Genomic DNA, 6,000 nt, shown 5'->3' on the forward strand with positions numbered 1-6,000 from the left:
TGTACTTATGTGAAAATACATTTTATAAAGAAAGTCTGAAATAAAAGGAAATTTGAACAAATAAAAGATATTTGTGAGAGCAGAGGTTAGATGTCTAAATTGATCTGGTACTTCCTGCCCAAGAATAAGAAACTAAGTTTTGATTGGAAGCATGCACAGAACAGTGGTAGATACTTTAGTCCTAGCAGGATGAGGTGATGAGGTGACATTGTAGTATTCCTGGAGCTTACTAGAGAGATAATTTAGTCAAATCTGTGTGCTATTGTCGAGGACCTGATGTCTGAACCATGCAAAGCTAGAGCCCTGCCTTGAGCAGATTCCTGAGAAGGGCTTGACCTTTTCAAAGAACATGTCCCCGGAAGACTGTTGCCTCATTGTCTAAGGAGAATATCTTGCAGTTTAATGATTCATCTTATGTCCTTGGGCACTTCCCTATACCCCCCCCACCCTAAGCTTCAGTTCCTGCTTCAATTCCTGCTTCAGAGCTTTAAATGCTGTAAATTCCTCTCAATAAACAGACCTTGACAAAGACACTGTCTTGGTCTCGCTCCTCTTTCTCGCCCATTCCTCCTCAGGTTTGGATCCCCCTCGGTTCCAGTAAATTATGAAGCTCCTGCGGGCAGGCACATGCTATGAATTCAGTGAAAGACTTCTTTCAAATATAAGATGGAGATTGAACAATAAATACACTTAACGTTGACTCTGATGTTTCTATGCAAGCTTGCACATTGCACACACACATACACATGCACACACACACAAACTTGTGTATACAAAACAGAACTAGTCATGAGAAAATTTTAGCAAGTATTATTTCTAAAAAGTAAGAAGACATTTTATTTTATGATGTAAAAAATGTGGACTTCAAATGCTTAAATAAAAACCTCTTAGTCTGAGAGGCAATTACAGCTAAAAGTTACTTGTATTGTTGACTATGTGTCTTGGGATCTGTGTACAAGATATTCAATGAAAATTTAACCTTAGAAGATAAAAATTGGGGTTCTGAAACCAAGGAAAAGAAAAAATTATATAAACATTTAAGCACATTTTAAAACAGTTTAAAGCAATGAAAATAATTCCCTTTTATTTAGTCATATGAATTGTCTTATACAATAAAGCAAATAAGTAACGTTTTAAAATATTTCAATTATAGCTGCTTCAATGAGTAAAACTATGAATTTGAGCCTTTAAAATCTAGAATGAAAGAAATACAATTATGGCTATTTTCAAATAATATAACAATTTGTAAGACAATTAAACATTCTGCTAAAAATATTGTGAAATATTTTTATTAGTTCACTAATAAAAAAGTGTTCCATATTTGTGCCCTCAACTCCTTTCTCCTACATCAACTTCTCTTTCAATCTAGGGCAATGCTGCCTTGTCTGACCCCTCTGGGAGTAGATGTGGTTAGACCTGTAGAGACTTGCTTTGTTCTTCGGAGAAAGAGGATGCTTAGGGGAGGGGAGAATTCGCCCTCTCAGGGCACATGGGATGGGGAAATATATAGGTAGGGACCAGAAAGGGACACAACATTCAGGATATAAAGAAATAAAATAATTAATTAAAATTAAAATAAATGTCAGGTCTAATTTATCATTTCAATTATGTGTGCTTTTGTAGCTATAGTGTCGTAAAAAGTATCTGCCCTTTCACATGTATACACTGATTTAAAGAAATTACAAAAGAATATTAAATTTTCTATGTACATATTGAAGATAGTTGAAATTCAAAGTTAATTTTGATATGTGAGAACAATGCAATAGCTATCTTTGGTTGTCAACTAGGCAAAATCAAAATTCAATTGTAGAGATTCTCAATGAAGGATTGCTTGCATTGGGTTCCCCTGTGGGCATGTCTGAGGAGAATTGTCTTCATTAAGATGATGTTGCATGACTCATCCCATTCTTGGTAGCACTACTTCCTATCCAGAGGAACCTGAACTCTTTAACAGTGAAAAAAACTAACTGAATGCAAGCAAGTCTGAATAAATGCATTCGTTTCTTTCTGCTCTTGACAGCAGAGATGATGCAATGTGATTAGCTGTTGAACTTGCTGCTCTGACCTTCACAAAATGATGGGCTGTAACCTACAATATTCAGCTGAAATAAAACCCTTTGTTCCATAGGATTTAGAACTCCTTTTCTCAGTAACAGAAAGGAACCTATGATACCAATATATTTATTTGATATTTTTGTAGTAAGTCAAAGCAAATTAATAGGAATTCTCTTTGCACAATGATAAAAGCATAGTACTCGAATATAGGAAAGTATTTATTAAACGTATGGTATCTTACAGATAGATATAACAAATTTAATTTTATTAAAATCATGAGGAGAGACGGGTAGACTGATAAAATGCAGTAATGAGCAAAACAAAGGACACATAAGGAACGGACATTGCAGAGAGATGAATCACACATTTAGAGGGATATCACTGGTGATTAGGAAAACATGCATGAAATCCATAACAAGGAAGCATTTTAGTTTCATTTGACAGTAGACATTAGTAAATCTGAAAATGCCAGATGTTCAAGTGAGTACTGGCAGGAGCACAAATGCTCATAGATACAGGCAGACTAGTCTTTTCTACTGATATGTTCGCAAAAGCTTATTACTGTATTTTACAAAGATGAATAGCAAGGCACCAAAGTACAGATGAATAGCACTGCACCTAAGTACCTGAATATATCGCATCTCCATATTTATAAAAGAAAAATTCCTACCAGTTTTTTCAGAGAATCATAGAAGTATATACCTATTAATGCCTTACATAATATTTAAATTTATATTCAATGTACATTAAAATCTAAAGACTACATAGGTGCAGTTAATCTCAAACTCATATAATATAAATATATACCTTTCTCTAGTAAACTATTAGAGTCAATACCGTGAATAAAATGTAAGCAATCAGAAAAAAAATGCAAGATAACATTTATGGACAGCTGTAAGAGAACACAGCGGGAGTGGGGTTGCTCCTTACTACAATCAGGCTTGGAACTACTCAACTCCACAGAGACAAAGGCAGCATCATAATAAAGCCAATTAAATTTTGTTTCCCAGACAACTGGTTTCTCAAAAATGAAGTGACTGGCAGTCTGCTAATCTAGATTATATGCTTGGAAGGTCCCTACACCCACTGCAACAATTCTGCCCTTGTCCTTTTTCTCTCCTGCCCTCCAATTTGAGCTTTATAATCTAGACCTCTTCATCTTCAATAATCAAACTGCCCCCCCCAAAAAAATTAGTGAGAGAATCTATGTACACATGTATAAAAATTCATAGTGAAATTTTTTGTAGGAATCAGGTATTTTAAAGTCAGATAAAAAATATATTTTCCCAAAATGGGGCAAAATATGTGGTATGCAATAATGAGAGACACATTTTTAAGTTTATATCCATGTTAATCATGTGAGATTTTTCCTGGGATGGCAATTAGTATTAGTGAATGGGCATGTATAAAATAATACATATACAGACAATGTATGAGAATATAATAGATTGGCATTTAAAATTCATAGACTAACAATTTCTTATTATATTTTGACTGGCTTTTAGAACCAGAGCTTACTTGAAACTTACTGAAATTTAAATTATCTTCTAATCCTTTTCCTTTTCACATTATAAACATTCAAAGAATTGCCTTAGACATATATAAATGCTCTACTCACTGGCACTGTAATTACTTTGACATTCTTGTTCATTCATTCACACATTTTCTAGGTATTAAAAATTGATATAAACCTCATTGTAAACATGGCGTTTCATCTTACAGATGCACTCAGCACCAGCACGTTACTTTTGCAGCTTCTTGTATTCTGCAGTTTTCTCATAACTGCATATGGAAGTAAGAGACTCATTGCAATAATTTTACTCCAATATGTAAACTGACTATGATTTATAGGAACTGCTTCTTCTAAAAGGACATTTAGGTTTTTTGTATGTTTATGGTATTTCAAAGCAATATTGTATACATTAATCATTCCTCATGGGTGAGAGTTTATCACTAATGTAAATGCAGTCCCTTCCAGTACAAGAGTTATGTGCATGTCTAAGTTGAGTAGATATTATCAATCTTCTTCCTCACGGGTTGTACAAGATTGTCTTTCCACCAGCAACAAATGGCCTCGGCTACTTACAGTGTTTGATCAGTAGAACACTCATGTTTAATAATCATCCTGCAATTTGATGGTCAGTTCAGAAAACTCAAGACATCTAAGTAATTCTTTCTGAAAATATTTGAGTTAAGTATGTTTTGTGTATTTGTATTTTAAATGATAATGCTATGTGTGTGAATGTTCTTGAAAAAAAGACATTCAAATCATCCATTCATCTGGAAGTTTTTATGATTTTATATTAATTCTACGGTTTGAGAAAAGTTTTGATCAATTGTGTAATGCTTATAAAATAATGTGCTTCAGTGCTGTCAAACTCACTTCTACCTCATGTTAAAAGCTGGGAATTACTAAGGTTTCTTTTCAGTTTGGTAATTTTAATAATTGTCATACATTTGTAATCTTTATGAATATTTTTAAGAACATTCATTTAGATTACAATTTTTAACCTATCCTGATTTCTAGTTTATTGTTTTTCAATAATTATTAGTACATTCATTTATGTAGCATTATATTATCTTTATCTCAATTGTTTAAATGTTGCAAAATCAATTTTAATTTTATTCCATTATTGCTTAGTAAATACTGGAGTGAAACTTTTACTTAACACAGTATTTTTTTCTTAATCTTAATTACATACATGGGATTTACTTTTATTTTCTCTTTTGTCATAGAGTAACAAGTAATAATTTTCTCATAAAGTATAGGAAAGTTATTTTTAAATTACACATTGGAACCATTTCAACTGTAGACAAAAGTCCCTGCTGGTCCTGTGTTATACTCAGAAACTCAACTCCAACTGTGGTGAAAACAGTGAGAATCAAACAAGTCTGACAAACCTCCAGAAAGAATACTGAGAGAGAAATAGTGACTACTAAGCATTTGGAATGTTTTTGCTTCATTGTGAGTGCAAGACTCTGGGCTCCTTAATGGTGATTTATAAAGAATTTGGAGGAGAATCTGAGACCCTGACTCAATGTAGACAAGATGCCCTGCTGAAGAAATAAGGAACAGAAACTCTAGAATTGACATAAGAATGGAAATATTAGAGGTTGAGACATTTGTCTTTAAAAATAAAAATGTAAAAAGCTATAGAGGGGAGACTCAATGTTAGGCTTTGCCCTCCGCACACCAATGAAAATACACATACACTGACACACACATAAACAGAGATGCATATGGCACTCACCAATAAATAAAATTAACAAATAAAACAGCATGCAAGACTGTACAAAGCACCATGAACTTTAAAACAGTAACAATGAAGTGACATAAATGGAACTGAAGGCTAGCCTTGTGAAAAGTTAAAACTCAAGTATCCAGTTACTTAGATATGAGAAATAAAAACACAAAAATTGTCTGTGTCTAAAATGAAAGAAGAGGAGGAAGATGTTTCTGTCGGCTTTTTAATAGTAAAACATACATGGACAAATACTTTGGAGGTTTTATAACATCAGCCCAAAAATATTTCCATGTTCAGATATAAATAGTTAAAACATTAAAAATTTGATAAAATTTGGTTAAATAATTTATTTGTAAAAATTCTCAACAAAATTTATTTTGATGAGAATAGCCATTGAATGATTTCTCAAAACCCTGTAGTAGATATTAAAATCAATATAAGAAAAATTAATAATTTTCTAAGCTCAAGATCATGGTGAGTATGTTTAGCTTGCTCAATGATTTTCACTCTTACCCAAAGGTGTTTTTTTCCTATTTTCCAGGGCAGGTCCTTAAGCTAAGAAGATATGTCGTAAAAAGAAATGGCATGACAGATTTTATGTAAACATAAAACAAGAACATGTACAACATTATTGACACTTTAACAATACCATGCTTTATAACATTAATATAGGAACAATTGCGAATATTTCTAATATTCG

Source organism: Rattus rattus, chromosome 3 (assembly GCF_011064425.1).
Source record: "Rattus rattus isolate New Zealand chromosome 3, Rrattus_CSIRO_v1, whole genome shotgun sequence".
NCBI classification, from domain to species: domain Eukaryota; kingdom Metazoa; phylum Chordata; class Mammalia; order Rodentia; family Muridae; genus Rattus; species Rattus rattus.